The 26,278-nt window shown below is 43.9% G+C and overlaps 1 long non-coding RNA gene across 1 annotated transcript in view; it reads left to right on the plus strand.

Moving 5' to 3' along the window:
• Positions 1–24,794, plus strand: part of LOC138674178 (uncharacterized) — a 68,673-nt gene extending 43,879 nt beyond the window's left edge. Inside the window, exon 3 of the long non-coding RNA XR_011320519.1 lies at positions 24,567–24,794. This is a non-coding gene — a long non-coding RNA (uncharacterized lncRNA). The remainder of the gene's footprint in view (positions 1–24,566) is intronic.
• The last annotated feature ends 1,484 nt before the right edge of the window (positions 24,795–26,278 follow it).

A 26,278-nucleotide genomic window follows, 5' to 3' on the forward strand; every position in this document is an offset into this window, starting at 1 on the left:
GAACCACTGTTTGGGCGCATGGGAGGGCTCGGAAGGGAAGGAGCTCCATTTGGAATGCAGGCTTAGATGGAATGGTCTGCAGGTGTCACATTGCATTTGCAGAGCCCCTAATGTACCGAAACAGTAGAAACCCCCCACAAGTGACACCATTTTGGAAACTAGACCCCCTAAGGAACTCATCTAGATGTGTTGTGAGAGCTTTGAACCCCCAAGTGTTTCACTACAGTTTATAACGCAGAGCCGTGAAAATAAAAAATCTTTTTTTTTTCCACAAAAATTTTTTTTTAGCCCCCAGTTTTGTATTTTCCCAAGGGTAACAGGAGAAATTGGACCCCAAAAGTTGTTGTCCAATTTGTCCTGAGTACGCTGATACCCCATATGTTGGGGTAAACCCCTGTTTGGGCACACGGGAGAGCTCGGAAGGGAAGAAGCACTGTTTTACTTTTTCAACGCAGAATTGGCTGGAATTGAGATCGGACGCCATGTCGCGTTTGGAGAGCCCCTGATGTGCCTAAACAGTGGAAACCCCCCAATTATAACAAACCCTAATCCAAACACATCCCTAACCCTAATCCCAACAGTAACCCTAACCACACCTCTAACCCTGACACACACCTAACCCTAATCCCAACCCTATTCCCAACTGTAAATGTAATCTAAACCCTAACCGTAACTTTAGCCCCAACCCTAACTGTAGCCTTAACCCTAGCCCTAACCATAGCCCTAACCCTAACTTTAGCCCCAACCCTAACTGTAGCCTTAACCCTAGCCCTAACCATAGCCCTAACCCTAGCCCTAGCCCTAACCCTAGCCCTAACCCTAACCCTAGCCCTAACCCTAGCCCTAACCCTAGCCCTAACCCTAGCCCTAGCCCAAACCCTAACCCTAGCCCTAGCCCTAACCCTAGCCCTAATGGAAAAATGGAAATAAATACATTTTTTTAATTTTTCCCTAACTAAGGGGGTGATGAAGGGGGGTTTGATTTACTTTTATAGCGGGTTATTTAGCGGATTTTTATGATTGGCAGCCGTCACACACTGAAAGACGCTTTTTATTGCAAAAAATATTTTTTGCGTTCCCACATTTTGAGAGCTATAATTTTTCCATATTTTGGTTCACAGAGTCATGTGAGGTCTTGTTTTTTGCGGGACGAGTTGACGTTTTTATTGGTAACATTTTCGGGCACGTTACATTTTTTGATCGCTTTTTATTCCGATTTTTGCGAGGCAGAATGACCAAAAACCAGCTATTCATGAATTTCTTTTGGGGGAGGCGTTTATACCGTTCCGCGTTTGGTAAAATTGATAAATCAGTTTTATTCTTCGGGTCAGTACGATTACAGCGACACCTTATATCTTTTTTTATGTTTTGGCGCTTTTATACGATAAAAACTATTTTATAGAAAAAATAATTCTTTTTGCATCGCTTTATTCTCAGGACTATAACTTTTTTTTTTTTTTGCTGATGATGCTTTATGGCGGCTCGTTTTTTGTGGGACAAGATGATGCTTTCAGCGGTATCATGGTTATTTATATCTGTCTTTTTGATCGCGTGTTATTCCACTTTTTGTTCGGCGGTATGATAATAAAGCGTTGTTTTTTGCCTCGTTTTTTTTTTTTTTCTTACGGTGTTTACTGAAGGGGTTAACTAGTGGGCCAGTTTTATAGGTCGGGCCGTTACGGACGCGGCGATACTAAATATGTGTACTTTTATTGTTTTTTTTTTATTTAGATAAAGAAATGTATTTAGGGGAATAATATATATATTTTTTTTTTCATTATTTAGGAATATTTTTTTTTATTTTTTTTTACACATTTTGAAATTTTTTTTTTTACTTTTTTACATTGTCCCAGGGGGGGACATCACAGATCAGTGATCTGACAGTGTGCACAGCACTCTGTCAGATCACTGATCTGACATGCAGCGCTGCAGCCTTCACAGTGCCTGCTCTGAGCAGGCTCTGTGAAGCCACCTCCCTCCCTGCAGGACCCGGATCCGCGGCCATCTTGGATCCGGGGCTGGAGGAAGCAGGGAGGGAGGCGAGACCCTCGCAGCAACGCGATCACATCGCGTTGCTGCGGGGGGCTCAGGGTAGCCCGCAGGGAGCCCCCTCCCTGCGGGAAACTTCCCTATACCGCCGGCACATCGTGATCATCTTTGATCGCGGTGTGCCAGGGGTTAATGTGCCGGGGGCGGTCCGTGACCGCTCCTGGCACATAGTGCCGGATGTCAGCTGCGATAAACAGCTGACACCCGGCCGCGATCGGCGGCGCTCCCCCCGTGAGCGCCGCCGATCGCGCTGGACGTACTATCCCGTCCATGGTCATGGGGGCCCACCCCACCTCGACGGGATAGTACGTCCCATGTCAGAAAGGGGTTAATAATTATAGTAGTTGCAATAGAAATGAAACTATGGTAGCTAAGCATTTTGCCACCTGTCATAATGGTAATACTGCAGCCATGACCATCCAGGGTATAGAGAAAGTTAAATGCCCTAGTCGGGGAGGAGACATTAAGAGACGCCTCTTGTCAAGAGAGACGTATTGGATTTATAATTTGCAGACCAGATCCCCTCTTGGGCTTAACAAGAAAAATTACATTCTTTATCACTATTGTTAATTAGTTTTAATATAAGTTGATTTTAGCATAAGTTATTACACATGTTAGAACTGTGCAGTGCTAGAGTATTAGGACCTTCCACTTTTGAGATCATGTGACCTAAAATCCTATCACGATAGGTCACATAGTACTTTAATAGTATTATCCGCACATAAGTGATTAGACATGAGTAAGATCGGTTAGATCGAAACGCGTAGTCTATATTCTGTCTGCATCCACCTATAAGTAAGGACTTGCTATATTTTATATTTTGGATGCCCTAATAAAGCCTTTCAAGTTTTAAGAAGCTGGAATCTATACCTACTTTTTTCATGCACCCCCTTTATCACCCCCTTAATTAGGGAAAAATAATAAAATTTAAAAAAATTATTTATTTCCATTTTCCCATTAGGGTTAGGGTTGGGGCTAATGTTAGGGTTAGGGTAGGGGCTAACGTTAGGGTTAGGGTAGGGGCTACAATTAGGGTTGGGGCTAATGTTAGGGTTGCGGCTAAAGTTAGGGTTAGGGATGGGGTTAAAGTAAGTGTTAGGGTTGGGGCTAAAGTTAGGGTTAGGGTTGGGGCTAAAGTTAGGGTTGGGGCTAAAGTTAGGGTTGGGGCTAAAGTTAGGGTTTGGATTATGTTTACGGTTTGGGTTAGGGTTGAGATTAGGGTTAGGGGTGTGTCAGGGTTAGGGGTGTGGTTAGGGTTATGGTTAGGGTTGAGATTAGGGCTGGTATTAGGGTTAGGGGTGTGTTGTGGTTAGGGGTGTGGACAGGGTTATGGTTATGGTTGGGATTAGGCTTAGGGGTGCGTTGGGGTTAGGTTGGAGTTAGAATTTTGGGGGGTTTCCACTGTTTAGGCACATCAGGGGCTCTCCAAACGCGACCTGGTGTCCGATCTCAATTCCAGCCAATTCTGCGTTGAAAAAGTGAAATGGTGCTCCTTCCCTTCCGAGCTCTGCTGTGCGCCCAATCAGTGGTCCCCCCACATATGGGGTATCAGCGTACTCAGGACAAGTTGGACAACAACTTTTGCAGTCCAATTTCTCCTGTTACCCTTGTGAAAATAAAAATTTGGGGCTAAAATATCATTTTCGTGGAAAAAATATATTTTTTATTTTCACGGTTCTGCGTTATAAACTTTAGCTAAATATTTGGGAGTTCAGAGTTCTCACAACACATCTAGATAAGTTCCTTGGGGGTGTAGTTTCCAATAAGGGGTCACTTGTGGGGATTTCTACTGTTTAGGTACATCAGGGGCTCTGCAAACACAACGTGACGCCCACAGACCATTCCATCAAAGTCTGCATTCCAAAACAGCGCTTCTTCCCTTCCGAGCTCTGCCATGCACCCAAACAGTGGTTTCCCCATATATGGGGTATCAGCGTACTCAGGACAAATTGGACAACAACTTTTGCAGTCCAATTTCTCCTGTTACCCTTTTGAAAATAAAAATTTGGGGGCTAAAATATCATTTTCGTGAAAAAAATATATTTTTCATTTTCACGGTTCTGCGTTATAAACTTTAGCTAAACACTTGGGAGTTCAAAGTTCTCACAACACATCTAGATGAGTTCCTTGGGGGCATAGTTTCCAATATGGGGTCACTTGTGGGGGTTTCTACTGTTTAGGTACATCAGGGGCTCTGCAAACGCAACGTGACGCCAACAAACCATTCCATCAACGTCTGCATTCGAAAACAGCGCTCTTTCCCTGGTGGTCCCCCCCCATATGGGGTTTCAGCGTACTCAGGACAAATTGGACAACAAATTTTGGGGTCCAATTTCTCCTGTTACCCTTGGGAAAATAAAAAATTGTGGGTTAAAAGATCATTTTATGGGGAAAAAAAAGATTTTTTAATTTTCACGGCTCTACATTCTACATTTTAGTGAAACAATTGGGGGTTAAAAGTGCTCACCACACATCTAGATAAGTTCCTTAGGGGGTCTACTTTCCCAAATGGTGTCACTTTTGGGGGGTTTCCATTGTTTAGACATCAGGGACTCTCCAAACGCAACATGGTGTCCGATCTCAATTCCAGCCAATTTTGCATTGAAAAGTCAAACGGTGCTCCTTCCCTTCTGAGCTCTCCCATGCTCCCAAATAGTGGTTTACCCCCACATATGAGATATCAGCGTACTCAGGACAAATTGCACAACAACTATTGGGGTCCAATTTATCCTGTTACCTTTGGGAAAATAAAAAATTTGGGGCAAAAAAATCATTTTTGTGAAAAAATATGATTTTTTTACGGCTCTAAATTATATACTTCTGTGAAGCACTTGGGGGTTCAAAGTGCTCACCACACATCTAGATTAGTTCCTTAGGGAGTCTACTTTCCAAAATGGTGTCACTTATGGGGGGTTTCCACTGTTTAGGCATATCAGAGGGTCTCCAAACGCGACATGGTGTCCGATCTCAATTCCAACAAATTTTACATTGAAAAGTCAAATGGCGCTCCTTCTCTTCCGAGCTCTGCCATGTGCCCAAACAGTGGTTTACCCCCACATATGGGGTATCGGTGTACTCAGGACAAAATGTGCAACGACTTTTGTGGTCCAATTTCTCCTGTTACCCTTGGGAAAATAAAACAAATTGGATCTGAAATAAAACTTTTGTGAAAAAAAGTTAAATATTCAATTTTTTTTAAACTACAAAAATTCCTGTGAAGCACCTGAAGGGTTAATAAACTTCTTGAATGTGGTTTTGAGTACCTTGATGGGTGCAGTTTTCACTTTTTGGCATTTTCTTTCATATAGGCCCCTCAAAGTCACTTCAAGTGTGAGGTGGTCCCTAAAAAAATGGTTTTGCAAATTTTGTTATAAACATGAGAAATCACTGGTCAACTTTTAACCCTTATAACTTTCTAACAAATAAAAATATGCTTCCAAAATTGTGCTAATGTAAAGCAGACATGTGGATAATGTTATTTATTAACTAATTTGTATGATATGACTCTCTAATTTAAGGGCATAAAATTAAAAATTGCAAAATTTTCAAAATTTTCGCCACATTTCCAATTTTTTCACAAATAAACACAAGTCATATCGAAGAAATTTTACCACTATCATAAAGTACAATATGTCATAAGAAAGTAGTCTCAGAATCACCAGGATCCATTGAAGCGTTTCAGAGTTATGACCTCATAAAGTGACAGTGGTCAGAATTGAAAAAAATTGCCTGGTCAGGAAGTTGAAAACAGGCTTGGGGGTGAAGGGGTTAAAGTCCTCTTTTTTATGTCTTTTTGTGCTGTTTCCCTTTTTGTTTACCATATCTATAGATAGATAGATATATCTATAGATTGATATATCCATAGTTATAGCTATAGCTATAGATATATCTATGGATATATCCATAGATATATAGTAGCAAGGCCGATGTTTATTAATGAGCAATATGATAATAATAATAATAATAATAATAATTGTTATTTATATAGCGCCAACATATTCCGCAGCGCTTTACAAATTATAGAGGGGACTTGTACAGACAATAGACATTACAGCATAACAGAAATACAGTTCAAAACAGATACCAGGAGGAATGAGGGCCCTGCTCGCAAGCTTACAAACTATGAGGAAATGGGGAGACACGAGAGGTGGAATATGTTTAATTTTGAACAAAAATGGGAAAAAAATGGCGTCGGCTCCCGCGCAATTTTCTGCGCCAGAGGGGGCCAATATTTGTAGCCTGTGAAGGGGGTAATACCCATGGTCCCTTCCCAGGCTATGATTATCAGCCCGCAGCTGTCTGCACAGCCTTTATTGGCTGTTAAAATAGGGGGGCTCCCAAAAAAATGACGTGGGGTCCCCTTATAGCCAGAAAGGCTACACAGACAGCTGCGGGCTGATATTCATAACCTAGGAACTGGCCATGGATATTGGCCCCCCGGCTACAAATACCAGCCCGCAGCCACCCCCAAAATGGCGCATCTCTGAGATGCACCAATTCTGGCACTTAGCCCCTCTCTTCCCACTCCCGTGTAGCGGTGGGATATGGGGTAATAAGGGGTTAATGTCACCTTGGTATTGTAAGGTGACATTAAGCCCGGTTAATAATGGAGCAGCGTCAATAAGACGCCTATCCATTATTAATCCTATAGTAGGAAACAGTTAAAAAAAAGACACAGCCAGAAAAAAAGTATTTTAATATTCTTAATTTCACCGTACTTACAAGCACACCTAATTCCTGTGACGTCCTCGATCGCCTGCAAAAAAATAAATAAATAAACCAACCGTATACTCACTTTCCGCCGTAGTCCAATTAATAACGAGTGTCCCACGACGATCTCCCCTATAGAACAGTGGCATAGAGTGATGTCACTGCTCTATAGGGCCTCCAGTGACACACTGACAGGAGACAATGGCTCCTGCAGTGCATCACTGAAGAGGTTACTTGAGTTCATTGCTCTCACTTTATGGCAATACTGCATGATAATTTTCCCATGCAGCAGTGCCGCAAGTGACAGTATGAACTATACTGTACTTACATCGGAGGGATACAGTGCGGAAGTATACCTTCCGTCATTGTATCACCGTAGCCCCTGGAGAGCAGTCGCATCAGCTGATGTGGCAGCTCTCCATGGGAGATTGTCATGGAACAATCGTATTAATTGGATTACTGCGGACCCAAGGAGTATATTAATGGTTTATTATTTTAATTTTTTTTCAGGTGAGCAAAGGCTTCGGGATCAAGGTGATTGGTGAGTATTTACTCTATGTTGTATGTACTGTCTGTACTATATATGTGTGTATGTGTTTTTTGTGTTTATTTTACATTCAACACATTAGCCGGATGATGGGACTATACTCGCAGACTCCCGATCAGCCCCGCACACCCCAGGACAGCCCCGCAGACCCCACGACAGCTCTGCAGACCCCAGGACAGCCATGGCAGACCCCCGCACAGCCCCGAAGACAGCCATGGCAGACCCCCACGCTGCCACAGCAGACCCCCGCACAGCCCTGCAAACTCCCAGACAGCCCCCAGACTCCCGATCAACCCCACAGACCCCCGGACAGCCACGGCAGACCCCCGCACACCAACGGACAGCCCCACCAACCCCGCAGACTAACAGACACGCAGACCCCGCCCGCACACACAGACATGCACATAGCTCTGCCCACACACTTCCCTCCTCCCGATCTGCACCATTTCATCCGCAGCTAAATCGCAGATCTTTTTTACATCTGCGGTTTTGGCATATATAGCTTATTATAAGTCAAGTGGTATCATGTGTTAGGTGTCGAGTTCCCGCCTCTGCACAGGGGGAATCTCGAATCTCCACTGCGGTCTCCCATTCTTCTCCAGCCACAGTGGAGTCTGCTCAGCGGAGACGTCGGTCCCGGCGTCTTGCTCAGTCTCACTCATGTGCATAGGGTTACTGCTGCTTTTCCAGCTTCCCTGATATCTGAGCTTTTTCATAGGCTACGGGGAGCAAGGGTATTTACTAAATTAGATCTGCGGGGTGCTTATAACCTGATTCGCATCCGTGAGGGGGACGAATGGAAGGCGGCTTTTAACACCAGGGATGGGCACTATGAATATCTGGTGATGCCCTTTGGGCTTTGTAATGCCCAAGCCGTTTTCCAAGACTTTGTAAATGACATCTTCGGGGATATGCTTTCCACCTCGGTCGTAGTTTATCTGGATGATATTCTCATCTACTCTCCAGATATAGACTCCCACCGGAGAGGGAGCTCGCTTTCCCTTCCAGGTGTTCACAGACCACAAGAACTTGGTGTATTTACAGACAGCCCAGCGACTAAATTCTCATCAGGCTAGATGGTCCCTGTTCTTCTCCCAGTTCCAGTTCACCCTCCATTTTCTTTCCGGTGAGAAGAACGTTCGTGCCGACGCTCTCTCTCGCTCTGTAGTGTCATCAGAGGAGGAGGAGGAGCCTCGGCTTATTGTCCCTTCAGAGAGCCTGAGAACGGTGGCTCCGGTTTCGCTAGAGTCTGTGCCCCCAGGCAAGACTTTCATTCTATCTAATTTGCGACCGGAGGTTCTCTCTTGGGCTCACTCGTCCATGGTGGGTGGACACTTTGGGACCAAGATGACATCTGAGCTCTTGGTGATGACGTACTGGTGGTCACATATGGCTTGTGACGTCGCAGACTATGTTCAGAGGTGTGTTTCCTGCGCCAAGAACAGGTCTCCTCGGCAATGGCCAGCTGGGTTTCTTTACCCCACGCCGGTGGCGGACAGGCCCTGGGAGATGGTCGGGATGGACTTTGTGGTGGGCTTACCTGCACCATTATCTGGGTGATCACTGACCATTTTTCCAAAATGGTGCACTTGGTGCCTCTTCCATGGCTACCTTCTGCACGGGCTCTGGCTGTGTTGTTCATCAAACATATCTTTCACCTACATGGTATGCTGGACAAAATTGTTAGTGACCGGGGTCCCCAGTTTGCGTCTTGATTCTGGAGAGAGCTTTGTCGTCTACTCAGTATTGAGTTGAATCTCTCTTCGGCATATCATCCCGAGACGGATGGGTTGGTAGAGATGGCCAACCAGACCCTGGTCACATATTTACAACATTTTGTTTCTGCCAGGCAAGATGACTGGGCATCCTTGCTACCGTGGGCAGAGTTTGCGCTTAACAACGCCGTAGCCGACTCCACTGGTCAGACTCCATTTCTCCTAAATTACGGCCAGCATCCGCGTGTCCCTGTGCCTATGCCCGTGTCTTCCACCGACTCCAGGGTGGCAGACTGGGCTGTGGAGGCACGGGACATAAGGGACCGCACACAGGATGCCATTCGGGCCTCCAAGGAGAGAATGAGGTCCTCCGCCGATGCTCATTGGCGCCCCGCTCCAACCTTTGCTCCTGGCAACTTAATGTGGCTCTCCGCCCGTAACATCAGGCTGTGTGTTGAATCCACTAAGTTTGCACCTCGCTACTTGGGTCCCTTCAAGGTCCTCGAGCAGGTTAACCCTGTGGTCTACTGTCTGGCCCTTCCTCCACGCCTGGATATCACCGACACCTTTCATGTGTCCCTCTTGAAGCCCGTATTCATGTCCCGGTTTTCCAAGTCATTTGCCAGGACATCGGGTTCTTCCACAGACGATTACAAGGTGAATGCTATTTTGGGGTGCAAGGTGGTACGTGGCAAAAAATTCTATTTGGTGGATTGGAAGGGTTATGGCCCAGAGGTCAGGTCCTGGGAGCCTGCTGAACACATTCGAGCTCCACAGCTCATTGCTGCCTTCGAGCGTAGCGGGGTCCAGGGGGGCCCTAGGAGGGAGGGCAATGTTAGGTGTCGAGTTCCCACCTCTGCACAGGGGGAATCTCAAACCATCTCCGCTGCAGTCTCCCATTCTTCTCCAGCCACAGTGGAGTCTGCTCAGTGGAGACGTCGATCCCAGCGTCTTGCTCAGTCTCACTCATGTGCATAGGGTTACTGCTGCTTTTCCAGCTTCTGCCATTGAAGCCAGTGCTGGGCAGCGGCGAGCAGACGCTTTTGGGACTAAGTCCTGCTTTTCCCCTTCTCAGCATGCCCAGGGCAAGATCTCCCGTTGGAGATCGAGGGTCACATGCTCAGATACTGCAGCAGATCCCATTGGTCCTCCAGGAAGGTCCTGAAGGTGCTCAACTTTTGTGACAGCCTCCCATTGGTCCTTCTGGGAAGGTCCTGTGCATGCTGCAGCAATAAAAGGTTCGCATGACTGCACGGCCATGCGCTAGTGTAAACTTGTAAACGTGTGTGTGTTGATGTGTGAAAGTCATTCATTAATTAAGGTGTGGATGATTGCTATCTAGCGCCCGACTTAGCCATCAGCACGTAACACACAAAGCAGCGTCTATTGCTGTGACCGCCAGTGCGGCGCCGTGCGCTTTCACAGCGCTTTCCTGACCCAAGCCTGGGTGGTTAGTGGCATCCGCCAGTGCAGCACCGCACGCACTCTCGTGCATCTTTATTAATATTATTTCTGTCACTCTGACACCCCAGTTGCGGTGTCGAGCGCAAGAGGTCTATATGAACTCAAATCCTGTGTCTTGGGATTGAGTTCTGAGACTCCTTGCTTGCGCTCTTGGTGCAGTACCACGGCCCTGTGACGCAACAGGGTTCGCTTCCTTAACACAGGGTGAAGTTAACCCGTGTGTGTATCCACATTGTACCGCCATATAGTCTGTCATTACTTGGCAGCAGGTTCCATCTCTGCACAGTGGACCCCGGGCTCCGAACGCACCTTACTCTATCTTTCTTATTATTTGGTGTGTTCCGCTAGCCCTAACATCATGTGCATCACATTAATGTATTATCACTCGCCCAGGTGTGCATTGCTATAATCGCTATTGTATTTAGCATACACGCCAGAGTCAGCATGTTTAGGGTGTAACCGCATACACAATGTGTGTCATTCCCCTGTCACTAGCTGCATAGCCAATCAGAAATTCAATTCCGCAGGATATTTCCCACGCATGCGCACAACAAAGAATCGGACGCTTATCAGCGCCACGTTTAGTGTGGCATATTTCATTAGCAACACTGCGCATGCGTAGCTCCCAATGGCTGTACTATACACTGCTGAAACCCTGTTACAATAACATCTGTTATTAATATAATGGCACAAAAAAACAGTATATACTTAAAAAAATTCTCTTTATATCAAATATTAGTGCCAGATTATTACTTTAGTTCATTATACCTGATTATTACGATTATGGGGTAGTGGGTAAAACACCATTACCTTGGTACCTCGGACAGACCCCTAGCAGGAGTTACTTCCTAAGACCAATGGACCCAACAAGGGGAAAAAGACACACCTCCGGGTATCCTCATCCCCACCACAGGAGCCATATGGGCAATACACGGTGTATAATACCACTCTATACCCCTATCTAGTCCTCAGTATTTTTTACAGCCAATCAAATATCGAATTTAAGACAATCTTAGCCAGCAAGCTAAAGTGACACAGCTATTTTATAAATTAAAAAAAAGAGAATTTTTTTTATACATATATTAACCCATTCATGACCCAGCCTATTTTGACCTTAACCCCTTTACCCCCAAGGGTGGTTTGCACGTCAATGACCAGGCCAATTTTTACAATTCTGACCACTGTCCCTTTATGAGGTTATAACTCCGAAACGCTTCAACGGATCCTGGTGATTCTGACATTGTTTTCTCGTGACATATTGTACTTCATGATAGTAGTAAAATTTCTTTGATAGTACCTGCGTTTATTTGTGAAAAAAACGGAAATTTGGCGAAAATTTTGAAAATTTCGCAATTTTCAAACTTTGAATTTTTATGCAATTAAATCACAGAGATATGTCACACAAAATACTTAATAAGTAACATTTCCCACATGTCTCCTTTACATCAGCATAATTTTGGAACCAATTTTTTTTTTTGTTAGGGAGTTATAAGGGTTAAAAGTTGACCAGCAATTTCTCATTTTTACAACACCATTTTTTTTTAGGGACCACGTCTCATTTGAAGTCATTTTGAGGGGTCTATATGATAGAAAATGCCCAAGTGTGACACCATTCTAAAAACTGCACCCCTCAAGGTGCTCAAAACCACATTCAAGAAGTTTATTAACCCTTCAGGTGTTTAATAGGAATTTTTGGAATGTTTAAATAAAAATGAACATTTAACTTTTTTACACAAAAAATTTACTTCAGCTCCAATTTGTTTTATTTTACCAAGGGTAACAGGAGAAATTGGACCCAAAAAGTTATTGTCCAATTTGTCCTGAGTACGCTGATACCCCATATGTGGCAGTAAACCACTGTTTGGGCGCATGGGAGAGCTCGGAAGGGAAGGAGCACTGTTTTACTTTTTCAACGCAGAATTGGCTGGAATTGAGATCGGACGCCATGTCGTGTTTGGAGAGCCCCTGATGTGCCGAAACAGTGGAAACCCCCCAATTATAACTGAAACCCTAATCTAAACACACCCCTAACCCTAATTCCAACGGTAACCCTAACCACACCTCTAACCCTGACACACCCCTAACCCTAATCCCAACCCTATTCCCAACTGTAAATGTAATCTAAACCCTAACCCTAACTTTAGCCCCAACCCTAACTGTTGCCCCAACCCTAACCCTAACCCTAGCCCTAACCCTAGCCCTAACCCTAGCCCTAACCCTAGCCCTAACCCTAACCCTAACCCTAGCCCTAACCCTAGCCCTAACCCTAGCCCTAACCCTAGCCCTAACCCTAGCCCTAGCCCTAACCCTAGCCCTAACCCTAGCCCTAATGGGAAAATGGAAATAAATACATTTTTTTTTAATTTTTCCCTAACTAAGGGGGTGATGAAGGGGGGTTTGATTTACTTTTATAGCGAGTTTTTTAGCGGATTTTTATGATTGGCAGCCGTCACACACTGAAAGACCCTTTTTATTGCAAAAAATATTTTTTGCAATACCACATTTTGAGAGCTATAATTTTTCAATATTTTGGTCCACAGAGTCATGTGAGGTCTTGTTTTTTGCGGGACGAGTTGACGTTTTTATTGAAAACATTTTTGGGCACGTGACATTTTTTGATCGCTTTTCATTCCGATTTTTGTGAGGAAGAATGACCAAAAGCCAGCTATTCATGAATTTCTATTGGGGGAGGCGTTTATACCGTTCCGCGTTTGGTAAAATTGATAAATCAGTTTTATTCTTCGGGTCAGTACGATTACAGCGATACCTCATTTATATCATTTTTTTATGGTTTGGCGCTTTTATACGATAAAAACTATTTTACAGAAAAAATAATTATTTTTGCATCGCTTTATTCTCAGGACTATAACTTTTTTATTTTTTTGCTGATGATGCTGTATGGCGGCTCTTTTTTTGCGGGACAATATGACGCTTTCAGCGGTACCATGATTATTTATATCTGTCCTTTTGATCGCGTGTTATTCCACTTTTTGTTCGGCGGTATGATAATAAAGCGTTGTTTTTTGCCTCGTTTTTTTTTTTTTCTTACGGTGTTTACTGAAGGGGTTAACTAGTGGGACAGTTTTATAGGTCGGGTCGTTACGGACGCGGCGATACTAAATATGTGTACTTTTATTGGTTTTTTTTTTATTTAGATGAAGAAATGTATTTATGGGAATAATATTTTTTTTTTTTTTTCATTATTTTGGAATATTTTTTTTTATTTTTTTTACACATTTGGAAAAATTTTTTTTTTACTTTTTTACTTTGTCCCAGGGGGGGACATCACAGATCAGTTTGCACAGCACTCTGTCAGATCACTGATCTGACATGCAGCGCTGCAGGCTTCACAGTGCCTGCTCTGAGCAGGCTCTGTGAAGCCACCTCCCTCCCTGCAGGACCCGGATCCACGGCCATCTTGGATCCGGGGCTGGAGGGAGCAGGGAGGGAGGTGAGACCCTCGCAGCAACGCGATCACATCGCGTTGCTCCGGGGGTCTCAGGGAAGCCCGCAGGGAGCCCCCTCCCTGCGCGGTGCTTCCCTGCACCGCCGGCACATCGCGATCATCTTTGATCGCGGTGTGCCAGGGGTTAATGTGCCGGGGGCGGTCCGTGACCGCTCCTGGCACATAGTGCCGGATGTCAGCTGCGATAAGCAGCTGACACCCGGCCGCGATCGGCCGCGCTCCCCCCGTGAGCGCGGCCGATCGGCTATGACGTACTATCCCGTCCAGGGTCAGATAAGCCCAGGGCACCTCAACGGGATAGTACGTCTAAGGTCACAGAGGGGTTAAAGACCTTGCCGTTTTTTGCAATTCTGACCAGTGTCCCTTTATGAGGTAATAACTCAGGAACGCTTCAACGGATCCTAGCGGTTCTGAGATTGTTTTTTTGTGACATATTGGGCTTCATGTTAGTGGTAAATTTAGGTCAATAAATTCTGCATTTATTTGTGATAAAAATGGAAATTTTGCAAAAATTTTGAAAATTTCGCAATTTTCACATTTTGAATTTTTATTCTGTTAAACCAGAGAGTTATATGACACACAATAGTTAATAAATAACATTTCCCACATGTTTACATTACATCAGCACAATTTTGGAAACAAAATTTTTTTTTGCTAGGAAGTTATAAGGGATAAAATTTGACCAGCGATTTCTCATTTTTACAACGAAATTTACAAAACCATTTTTTTTAGGGACCACCTCACATTTGAAGTCCGTTTGAGGGGTCTATATGGCTGAAAATACCCAAAAGTGACACAATTCTAAAAACTGCACCCCTCAAGGTACTCAAAACCACATTCAAGAAGTTTATTAACCCTTCAGGTGCTTCACAGCAGCAGAAGCAACATGGAAGAAAAAATGAACATTTAACTTTTTAGTCACAAAAATTATCTTTTAGCAACAATTTTTTTTATTTTCCCAATGGTAAAAGGAGAAACTGAACCTCGAAAGTTGTTGTCCAATTTGTCCTGAGTACGCTGATACCTCATATGTGGGGGTAAACCACTGTTTGGGCGCACGGCAGGGCTTGGAAGGGAAGGAGCGCCACTTGACTTTTTGAATCAAAAATTGGCTCCACTCTTTAGCGGACACCATGTCACGTTTGGAGAGCCCCCGTGTGCCTAAAAATTGGAGCTCCCCCACAAGTGACCCCATTTTGGAAACTAGATGCCCCAAGGAACTTATAAACCCAAAAGAAAGTATCCAGAAAAGTAATATAACAACATATAAATTTTATTTAGATAAAACATAACATAACATGGTTGTACAACAGTGAATTAAAAAGCATGTACAACATGCTATAACGAAACATAAAAACAAGAAAATTCATAAGAGGTATATATGATATATATGTATATAAAGTAATTAAGAGGGAGTGGGTGTAAACACTGATTGGTTACATGAAAAGGCTATAGGTACGTAAACTGATACAAAAGGCCGTTCAAGAGGTATATAGTATTAGCCGTTAACATGCAGGGTACATCAAATCAAGTACAAGAGATGAAATAGCTAATCAAAAAAAGAAATATATATATATCTTTATCCATATCTCTCTCCATGGGCGTAAGCAGCCATATATTTATTAATTAATCAAATAGCAACAAAGTGCATAATGCAAATAATAATCCAAAGGTATAATGTATTTGTATAAAAATAAATGGCTGCTGAGCACTATAGGGCAATAATAAGGCAAGCAGAAGATGATAAATTTCACATTAAATAAAGCAAGCCATATTAATGAGATATAAATATAGCACTACATAGCTCAAAATAGCTCAAAATAACAAGCCATGGGTATATCAAGATAACCCTGCAAGAAAGCCAAGATGGTAAGGTGATCACATGTAAAAATACCCACCAGTGAGAACAACACCGCTCCCTCACTGCACTCCAACGCGCGTTTCGCTTCCGCTTCGTCAGGGAGTGAGGGAGACAGAGTTTGAGGGCAATATATGGCAGAGACACAGCTGCAATCAATAGGAGACGCCATAATTACCGGGCGCCACACTTACCCACGCACCAGCGGCGCATCCGCTACCCCGGAACCGAAAGCACGTCACCGAGTGCGACGTGAGTCACAATCGGCGGCGCACCCAGCAGCCCCAGGGAACGGAGCGCGGCCGGCGCATGCGCAGAGCGGCGCACAGCGTCACCGCAGCCATAATGAATAATGGAAAGTTTACCAGGACCACAGATAACGATAATGGAATCATTCTCACAAACAAGTAATGGAGAATTTAAACATAGAAAACAAAAAATAATGAAAAATGAATGCGATGGATGAAAGAAAAAAAAGGGAGGGGGGGGGGCAAAAAAAGAGCAAAATGTATAAAAATATAAAGCATAATTAACCAATATGGAAATAGATATAAATATGAAACAATAATAAAGAAAGAATATATATATATAAAAAATATAATGGAAGGAGGGGATGAAAAAAGGAATTTGTGAGATATGAAAAAATTGTAATTATATATATACATATATGTATAATACACATATATACAAAAAAGGATATATAGAGCCATATATACAAAAGAAGGGTACACATAGCGCCAACATCACCGTCACTGTAGTATGGCCAACCTAAAAAGGAAAACAGTTAATCACACATATACATACATATACAAATGAACGTACAACAACACACAAACACATATATAAGCCCATATAAGATGATATACTAATTTTATTTGTTTATAATCAAAGAAGAAAATAATAATGAACACATATAAAGAAAACAAAAGACCAATGCGCAGATACGACTCAAGGCTGAAGGACAGCTAAATGCTACTAACAATAGTTCAAAGGAAGCTCGCAAAACCCCATTGTTCATTCAAGCCGGTGGGGGCCATACTCCTAAGGAGGGTTATCCACCTACATTCTTTCTGTGCTAGCTTGGTGCTTAAGTCACCCCTCCGATTCCCAGGGTATAGGCGGTCAATGCCTCTAATCCGCAGTAAGTGGGATTGGTTGTTATGAAATTGGCGAAAATGTCTGGCCAATGGTTTGAATTTTAACATAGTGTCTCTATCGTCCAAACTAATTTTGTCAGCGGCTTTAATGTCTCTAACATGTTCTAGAATGCGAACACGTAATTCACGTGTCGTCATCCCTACATAAATTAAATTACAAGGGCAGGTTGCCATATAGATGACCATAGAAGTTCGGCAATTAATGTGATGTAAGATTTTAAATTCACGTTTGTGTGCTGAATCATGGAATACATTGGTTCTGACTATATGTTTACAAGCCTTACATGAGCCACAACTAACAGAACCCCATTTAGGGCCCCTAAATTCCCCAAAGAAGTGTGATGTGGGTGGCACATAGTGGCTATGTACTAAGAAATCTTGCAAAGTTTTGCCACGTTTAGCAACAATAGATGGTTGTTTAGTAAGGATTCTAGATAATGATGGATCCCGTAACAAAATAGGCCAGTGTTTATTAATTATATTGGACATCTCCCGCCATCTCGAATGGTAGTTAGTGATCAGACGTACCTGGCCATCAGTAGCCCTATTATTGTTTTTATTTCTGGAAATCAAAAGTGATGAGCGATCTGTACTCTTAGCACGCGAGTAGGCTCTCTGGATGTTATCCTGCTGGTAGCCTCGTTGTAAAAACCTAGATGTTAAGTCCTGAGCTTGTCTTTCAAAGACGTCGTCTTGATCACAAATTCGACGCATCCTTAAGAATTGTCCAGTAGGTATGGCTCTGATGACATGGGACGGATGGGCAGATCTAGCATGAAGCAAAGCATTTGTACTGGTAGTCTTGCGGAACACATCTGTATGTAGATTACCCAATTCATCTGTTGAAATCTTTAAATCCAAGAAGTCGATTGAGTCCTGCCGAATGGTATAGGTGAGCTTAATATTCCTATTATTGATGTTTAAATAATCCAGGTAGGCCACAAGATCATCATGGGAACCCTGCCAAATAAATAGGATATCATCAATGAATCTCATATATGACAACACTGATCCTAGAGAGGCTGAGTCAGTATTTTGGATGAAGTCATGCTCCCATGAGCCCATGAATAAGTTAGCATATGAGGGGGCAAAAGCCGCCCCCATAGCCACACCCCTTTTCTGTCTGAAGAAACGATCTTTAAAAACAAAATAATTGTGAAATAATACAAATTCCAAAAGTTCCAACAGAAACTGGACTAATAGGCCATCCAAAGTACGATTTGACAGATATCGTTTAACTGCAAGAATACCCTCCTCATGGGAGATTGCCGTGTAAAGCGATTCTACATCGCATGTGACAATATACATGTCATTGCTCACATGTATACCGTCCAACCTCTGCAGCGCCTCCGTAGTGTCCTTGATGTATGAAGGTAATTCTACTACAAGAGGTTTTAGATAGTAATCCAAAAACTTGGAAACAGGTTCAACAAGACCACCATTCCCTGAAATTATTGGGCGGCCCAGAGGATCAACCATACTCTTATGCACTTTGGGAAGTAGATATAGAGTAGGTACAGATGGTGATAGAACGCGTAATCCTTCCCAAATATTTTTGGATATTACCCCTTTATCAAGTGCTGTATCAAGAATCTCAAACAGCTCGCTCTGAAAAATCAGAGTAGGATCACGATCTAACCGCTCATAGCAAGCCGGGTCATTGAGCTGCTTAAAGGCTTCCCTCTCGTATTGTACGGCTGGCCAAATAACAACATTTCCGCCCTTATCAGAGGGCTTAAAAACTACCCCCTTCATATTACATAACTCCTGTAAAGCAATCCTTTGCTCCACTCTCAGATTATCTAAGGGCCTAAAAGAGGGCAGTTGTTGGATCTCATGACAAACCATTCTGACGAATACCTCTATCGATGAATTAAGGGAGATAGACGGGAATGATTTGGATCTCTTTTTTATACATTCTGGAGATGTACCTGGTGTTTCCATCTGCTCATTCAGAAGATCCTCTAACGTCTGTATCGCCGCCAATTATTCTTCTGTTGAAAAAATATTGGGAACATTCCTATCAGTATGGAATTTTTTTAATAATAATTTGCGAGCAAATAGAAAAACGTCCTTAATAATTGTAAACTGGTCGGATCTTGCTGTAGGGCAAAAACCGAACCCTAATTCAAGAACAGAAGTCTGTTGTGAGGTAAGTGGGATATCAGATAGGTTGATTACCTTAAGTGCACCATCCTTGTTCGCCTCTTGTCTCGGATTCTCACCAAAGCTTCGTTGAGACGTATTAAATCTTGTATTGTATCGACTGCGTACATCGGTGGAATCTTCAGCTGAAGTTGAGCTGGCAGTGCTGCCACTCGCAACAGAACTTAAAGATACTGATTTTTTAAGTGATGATGCATACTGCCACTTGTATACTCGTTTAGTTTGAAAATCATGGAGATCCCGCTGAAATTTAGTCAGTTTCAACTGCTAAATATCCAGGTTCCCACTTTGTAAATGAGAGATTAAGTTCTTCCTCAAATTTGGTAAGTTGGTCACCAATGAGACTTAGATGTAATCTATCTTGTAGTAATTTAATATCATTCTCCAATCCCTCAAGATTCTTTTTGTCCACATCAATCAGGATCTCCATAAAGGAGCGAGAACACCTATAGCAGGCTTCCTCCCATCTTTTCAACAAGGTAACATCTTCTAAGGGAAAAGACGGAAATACCTGGATGCGTAATCCACGTGGAATTAAATTCCGTTGCAAATACTGTTCCAATTAATTTTTGTTCCACCAAGTTTTGGTACGTTTATAGAGTATATCCTTCAGCCTTGATTTATCGATCTGCGCATTGTCAGAAATATCATCAGTAGAACTCCGTCCAGTTTCTTTAAAAATAGTGGATAATTGAGACAAGGAACTTATCTAGATGCATAGTGAGCACTTTGAACCCCCAGGTGCTTCACAAATTGATCCGTAAAAATGAAAAAGTACTTTTTTTTCACAAAAAAATTCTTTTAGCCTCAATTTTTTCATTTTCACATGGGCAACAGGATAAAATGGATCCTAAAATTTGTTGGGCAATATCTCCTGAGTACACTGATACCTCATATGTGGGGGTAAACCACTGTTTGGGCACATGGTAAGGCTCGGAAGGGAAGGAGCGCCATTTGACTTTTTGAATGAAAAATTATCTCCATCGTTAGCGGACACCATGTCGCGTTTGGAGAGCTCCTGTGTGCCTAAACATTGGCGCTCCCCCACAAGTGACCCCATTTTGGAAACTAGACCCCCCAAGGAACTTATTTAGATGCCTAGTGAGCACTTTAAACCCTCAGGTGCTTCACAAATTGATCTGTAAAAATGAAAAAGTACTTTTTTTTCACACAAAAATTCTTTTCGCCTCAATTTTTTCATTTTCACATGGGCAATAGGATAAAATGGATCATAAAATTTGTTGGGCAATTTCTCCCGAGTACGCCAATACCTCATATGTGGGGGTAAACCACTGTTTGGGCACTCGGCAGGGCTTAGAAGGGAAGGCGCGCCATTTGACTTTTTGAATGGAAAATTAGCTCCAATTGTTAGCGGACACCATGTTGCGTTTGGAGAGCCCCTGTGTGCCTAAACATTGGAGCTCCCCCACAAGTGACCCCATTTTGGAAACTAGACCCCCCAAGGAACTTATCTAGATGCATATTGAGCACTTTAAACCCCCAGGTGCTTCACAGAAGTTTATAACGCAGAGCCATGAAAATAAAAAATAATTTTTCTTTCCTCAAAAATGATTTTTTAGCCTGGAATTTCCTATTTTGCCAAGGGTAATAGGAGAAATTGGACCCCAAATGTTGTTGTCCAGTTTGTCCTGAGTACGCCGATACCCCATATGTGGGGGTAAACCACTGTTTGGGCGCACGGCAGGGCTCGGAAGGGAAGGCACGCCATTTGGCTTTTTAAATGGAAAATTAGCTCCAATCATTAGCGGACACCATGTCACGTTTGGAGAGCCCCTGTGTGCCTAAACATTGGAGATCCCCCAGAAATGACCCCATTTTGGAAACTAGTCCACCAAAGGAACTAATCTAGATGTGTGGTGAGGACTTTGAACCCCCAAGTGCTTCACAGAAGTTTATAACGCAGAGCCATGAAAAAAAAAAAAAAAATTATTTTCTCAAAAATGATCGTGAAAATAATAAATACGTTTTCTTTCCTCAAAAATAATTATTTAGCCCAGAATTTTTTATTTTCCCAAGGGTTACAGGAGAAATTGGACCCCAAAAGTTGTTGTCCAGTTTCTCCTGAGTACGCTGATACCCCATATGTGGGGGTAAACCACTGTTTGGGCACATGTCGGGGCTCGGAAGTGAAGTAGTGACGTTTTAAAATGCAGACTTTGATGGAATGCTCTGTGGGCGTCACGTTGCGTTTGCAGAGCCCCTGATGTGGCTTAACAGTAGAAACCCCCCACAAGTGACCCCATTTTGGAAACTAGACCCCGAAAGGAACTTATCTAGATGTGTGGTGAGCACTTTGAACCCCCAAGTGCTTCACAGAAGTTTATAATGCAGAGCCGTGAAAATAATAAATACGTTTTCTTTCCTCAAAAATAATTATTTAGCCCAGAATTTTTTAATTTTCCCAAGGGTAACAGGAGAAATTTGACCCCAATATTTGTTGTCCAGTTTCTCCTGAGTACGGTGATACCCCATATGTGGGGGTAAACTACTGTTTGGGCACATGCCGGGGCTCGGAATTGAAGTAGTGACGTTTTGAAATGCAGACTTTGATGGAATGCTCTGCGGGCGTCACGTTGCGTTTGCAGAGCCCCTGATGTGGCTAAACAATAGAAACCCCCCACAAGTGACCCCATTTTAGAAACTAGACCCCCCAAGGAACTCATCTAGATATGTGGTGAGCACTTTGAACCCCCAAGTGCTTCACAGATGTTTACAACGCAGAGCCGTGAAAATAAAAAATCATTTTTCTTTCCTCAAAAATGATGAATAGCAAGCATTTTTTTATTTTCACAAGGGTAACAGGAGAAATTGGACCCCAGTAATTGTTGCGCAGTTTATCCTGAGTATGCTGGTATCCCATATGTGGGGGTAAACCACTGTTTGGGCACACGTCGGGGCTCGGAAGTGAGGGAGCACCATTTGACTTTTTGAATACGAGATTGGCTGGAATCAATGGTGGCGCCATGTTGCGTTTGGAGACCCCTGATGTGCCTAAACAGTGGTAACCCCTCAATTCTACCTCCAACACTAACCCCAACACACCCCTAACTCTAATCCCAACTGTAGCCATAACCCTAATTCCAACCCTAACCCCCCCACACTCCTAACTCTAATCCCAACTGTAGCCATAACCCTAATCACACCCCTAACCACAACCCTAATTCCAACCCTAACCCTAAGGCTATGTGCCCACGTTGCGGATTCGTGTGAGATTTTTCAGCATCATTTTTGAAAAATCCGCGGGTAAAAGGCACTGCGTTTTACCTGCGGATTTTCTGCGGATTTCCAGTATTTTTTGTGCGGATTTCACCTGCGGATTCCTATTGAGGAACAGGTGTAAAACGCTGCGGAATCCGCACAAAGAATTGACATGCTGCGGAAAATACAACGCAGCGTTTCCGCGCGGTATTTTCCACACCATGGGCACAGCGGATTTGGTTTCCATATGTTTACATGGAACTGTAAACCTGATGGAACACTGCTGCGGATCCGCAGCCAAATCCGCACCGTGTGCACATAGCCTAATTCTACAGGTATGTGCACACGCTGCGGAAAACGCTGCGGATCCGCTACAGTTTCCCATGAGTTTACAGTTCAATGTAAACCTATGGGAAACAAAAATCGCTGTACACATGCTGCGGAAAAACTGCACGGAAACGCAGCGGTTTACATTCCGCAGCATGTCACTTCTTTGTGCGGATTCCGCAGCGGTTTTACAACTGCTCAAATAGAAAATCGCAGTTGTAAAACCGCAGTGAAATGCGCAGAAAAAACGCGGTAAATCCGCCATAAATACGCAGCGGTTTAGCACTGCGGATTTATCAAATCCGCAGCGGAAAAATCTGCAGAGGACCAGAATACGTGTGCACATACCGAAACCCTAACCCTAGCCCTAACCCTAGCCCTAACCCTAGCCCTAACCCTACCCCTAACCCTAACCCTACCCCTAAACCTAACCCTAACCCTAGCCCTACCCCTAACCCTAGCCCTAACCCTAGCCCTAACCCTAACCCTACCCCTATCCCTAACCCTATTCTAACATTAGTGGAAAAAAAAAAATCTTTATTTTTTATTGTCCCTACCTATGGGGGGGGGGGGGTCATTTATTATTTTTTTTATTTTGATCACTGAGATAGATTATATCTCAGTGATCAAAATGCACTTTGGAACGAATCTGCCGGCCGGCAGATTCGGCGGGCGCACTGCGCATGCGCCCGCCATTTTGGAAGATGGCGGCGCCCGGGGAGAAGACGGACGGACCCCGGCAGGATCGGTAAGTATGATGGGGTGGGGGGGAGCACGGGGGGGATCGGAGCATGGGGGGGTGGATCGGAGCGTGGGAGGGGTGAAACGGAGCACGGGGGGGTGGAACGGAGCACGGGGGGTGGAACGGAGCACGGGGGGGTGGAACGGAGCACGGGGGGGGTGGATCGGAGTGCAGGGGGGGTGATTGGAGCACGGGGAGGGTGATTGGAGCACGGGGGGAGCAGACAAAAGCACGGGGGGTGCCGGAGCACAGGACGGAGGGGAGCCGGAGCAGTGTACCGGACAGATCGGGGGGCTGGGGGGGGCGATCGGTGGGGTGGGGGCACATTATTGTTTCCAGCCATGGCCGATGATATTGCAGCATCGGCCATGGCTGGATTGTAATATTTCACCAGTTATAATAGGTGAAATATTACAAATCGCTCTGATTGGCAGTTTCACTTTCAACAGCCAATCAGAGCGATCGTAGCCACCCCCCCTGGGCTAAACTACCACTCCCCCTGTCCCTGCAGATCGGGTGAAATGGGAGTTAACCCTTTCACCCGGCCTGCAGGGACGCGATCTTTCCATGACGCAACATAGGCGTCATGGGTCGGATTGGCACCGACTTTCATGAAGCCTACGTGGCGTCATGGGTCGGGAAGGGGTTAACAAAAGAAAAAAATTTATTTATCAAGGGTAATATAGCAATGCAGTTGCCCGGATGAGTAGATTTCTTCACCTGTGATATTCATACAGTAGCAATATATCTATGAAGACAAAACACAGTAAAAAAATCTTTTAAAACTATTTCAATATAAATAGAAACAATAATAAAAATATAAATAAATACATAAATAAATACATACATACTAAATATAGTTAATATCCCTGGGAACCATACAGTCCCCACTACACCATTGAAGATGGATTTAAAGATAAATAGTAGAGGTGAATTTAAACATCCAAATTGGACAAAAGGTGAAGCAAAAGCATTGGCGAACTTGTCCAAGTTTTGCTGAGGAGAGCCATGAGATCAAATACTTAATTAACCTCAAGACATAAGAGGTTGAGAGAAGCAACCCATAACATGTATTGTTTAACCTTACATAAGCTTTTTCAGATGAAAGTAAGACACTAAAGATGGCTGCCATTTCCTGTATCATAGCCATGTACTGGTATCCAAGATAACACCTACCCTGATGACCTCATGGACCAACCCACAGTGACGCCCACATTGATGACCTCATGGACCAACCCACCCTGATGACCTCATGGATCCTCCCATGGACTTGCTCATTGCCCAACCCACTAACCAATGGAATGCATCCGATCACTCCCATTTTAAAGCTAACCGAGCCCCCCTTACAGGGGATATATAACCTTGTGTCCTGACTGAATAAAGTCCTTTGGAGCTGAGCATAGATTGATCATGGAGAGTTTAGATCTGACTGTGTTTGTCATATGTTTATTTCTTAGTGTACACCTGATCAATATCCATTAGGCCAGGAGTAGGCAACTGAAGTGAACATTTTATTAATTGTTTAACCCAACATATTTGGCCGCCCAACCTGGGGCCAGCAGAGGAAGAGCCCTGAACCCTGAAAACCGGCGAGTGGAACAGCAGGACACGCTGAATACCCCGAACCTGGAGACTGATCACCTCCTTATCAGAACACGGTAAGTCTGCTGATTTATATAATCTGTAGTCTTTACCTGTGTCCTTCGGGGTATCCTGTGCAGATTGCCTGACCGTGTCCGGTTTTCTCGGTATCTGTAAGACGGCAGAAGGGTTTCTCCGCTGCTGGTCATTTAATTGCAAGGACAGTCACATGCCTTAGTTGCCTACTGCCTGTTATGTGTTGTGAAGAGGGGATTTGACTGGTAGTTAAGAGAGCAAGCGGATTTTTCAGCGTTTTTTTTTTTTTTTTAAAAAAAAAAAAAAAAGCAAATTTTTCAGTGTTAAAAAAAAAAAATTGTCTGTGGTACAGTACACGGTTGTCGCCTGTGATACGATTTTCAGTTCTGTATAGGGGAGACTAGGACCTGGAATGAATTGACTCAGCCTAGGAGGGGCCCGTTAACTTGGAGTGAGATGACTCAGTTCGGCGCCTAATAAATTGTGTGTTAAGGACTGGCGGAACGCACCAAGTATAAGATGATATGGAACTAGGTGCGTTTGCAGTCCGAGGTCCACCGTGCAGGTAAAAACCCTGCTGCTAGTAAAGACGGACTATATGGCGGTACTATAAGAATACACACATGGGTTAACTTCACCCTGTGTGAAGGAAGTGACCCTGTTGCGTCACAGGACCGCGGTACCGCACATAGAGTGCAAGCAAGGAGTCTCTAATCTCAAACCCGAGACTGAGGATTTGAGTTCAGAAGACCTCATTTGCTCGACACCGCAACTGGGGTGTCAGAGAAACATAAATAATAATATATAAAGGCACGAGAGTGCGTGCGGTGCCGCACTGACGGACGCCACTAACCACCCAGGCTTGGGTCAGGAAAGCGCAGAGAAAGCGCACGGCGCCGTACTGGCGGACACAGCAACTGGATGCTGTGATGTGTGTTACGTGCTGATGGCTAGTCGGGCGCTTGATAGCTACCTCCATTCACAAACAGACAACAACACTAGGAATGGGATATTTAAGAGCTTTCATCCTTCGATATACATCCATCTACACACACACATAATATCAAAACAATACTAGCGCATGGCCGTGCGGTCATGCGCAGTTTATATAGTTGCAGCACAGGAAGCTGCTACCGAAGCTTTGCCCTTTCAGGACCTTCCTGGAGGACCAATGGGATGCGCTGCAGTACCTGAGCATGTGACCCTCGACTTCCAACGGGAGATCTTGCCCTGGGCATGCT

Source organism: Ranitomeya imitator, chromosome 4 (assembly GCF_032444005.1).
Source record: "Ranitomeya imitator isolate aRanImi1 chromosome 4, aRanImi1.pri, whole genome shotgun sequence".
NCBI lineage: Eukaryota > Metazoa > Chordata > Amphibia > Anura > Dendrobatidae > Ranitomeya > Ranitomeya imitator.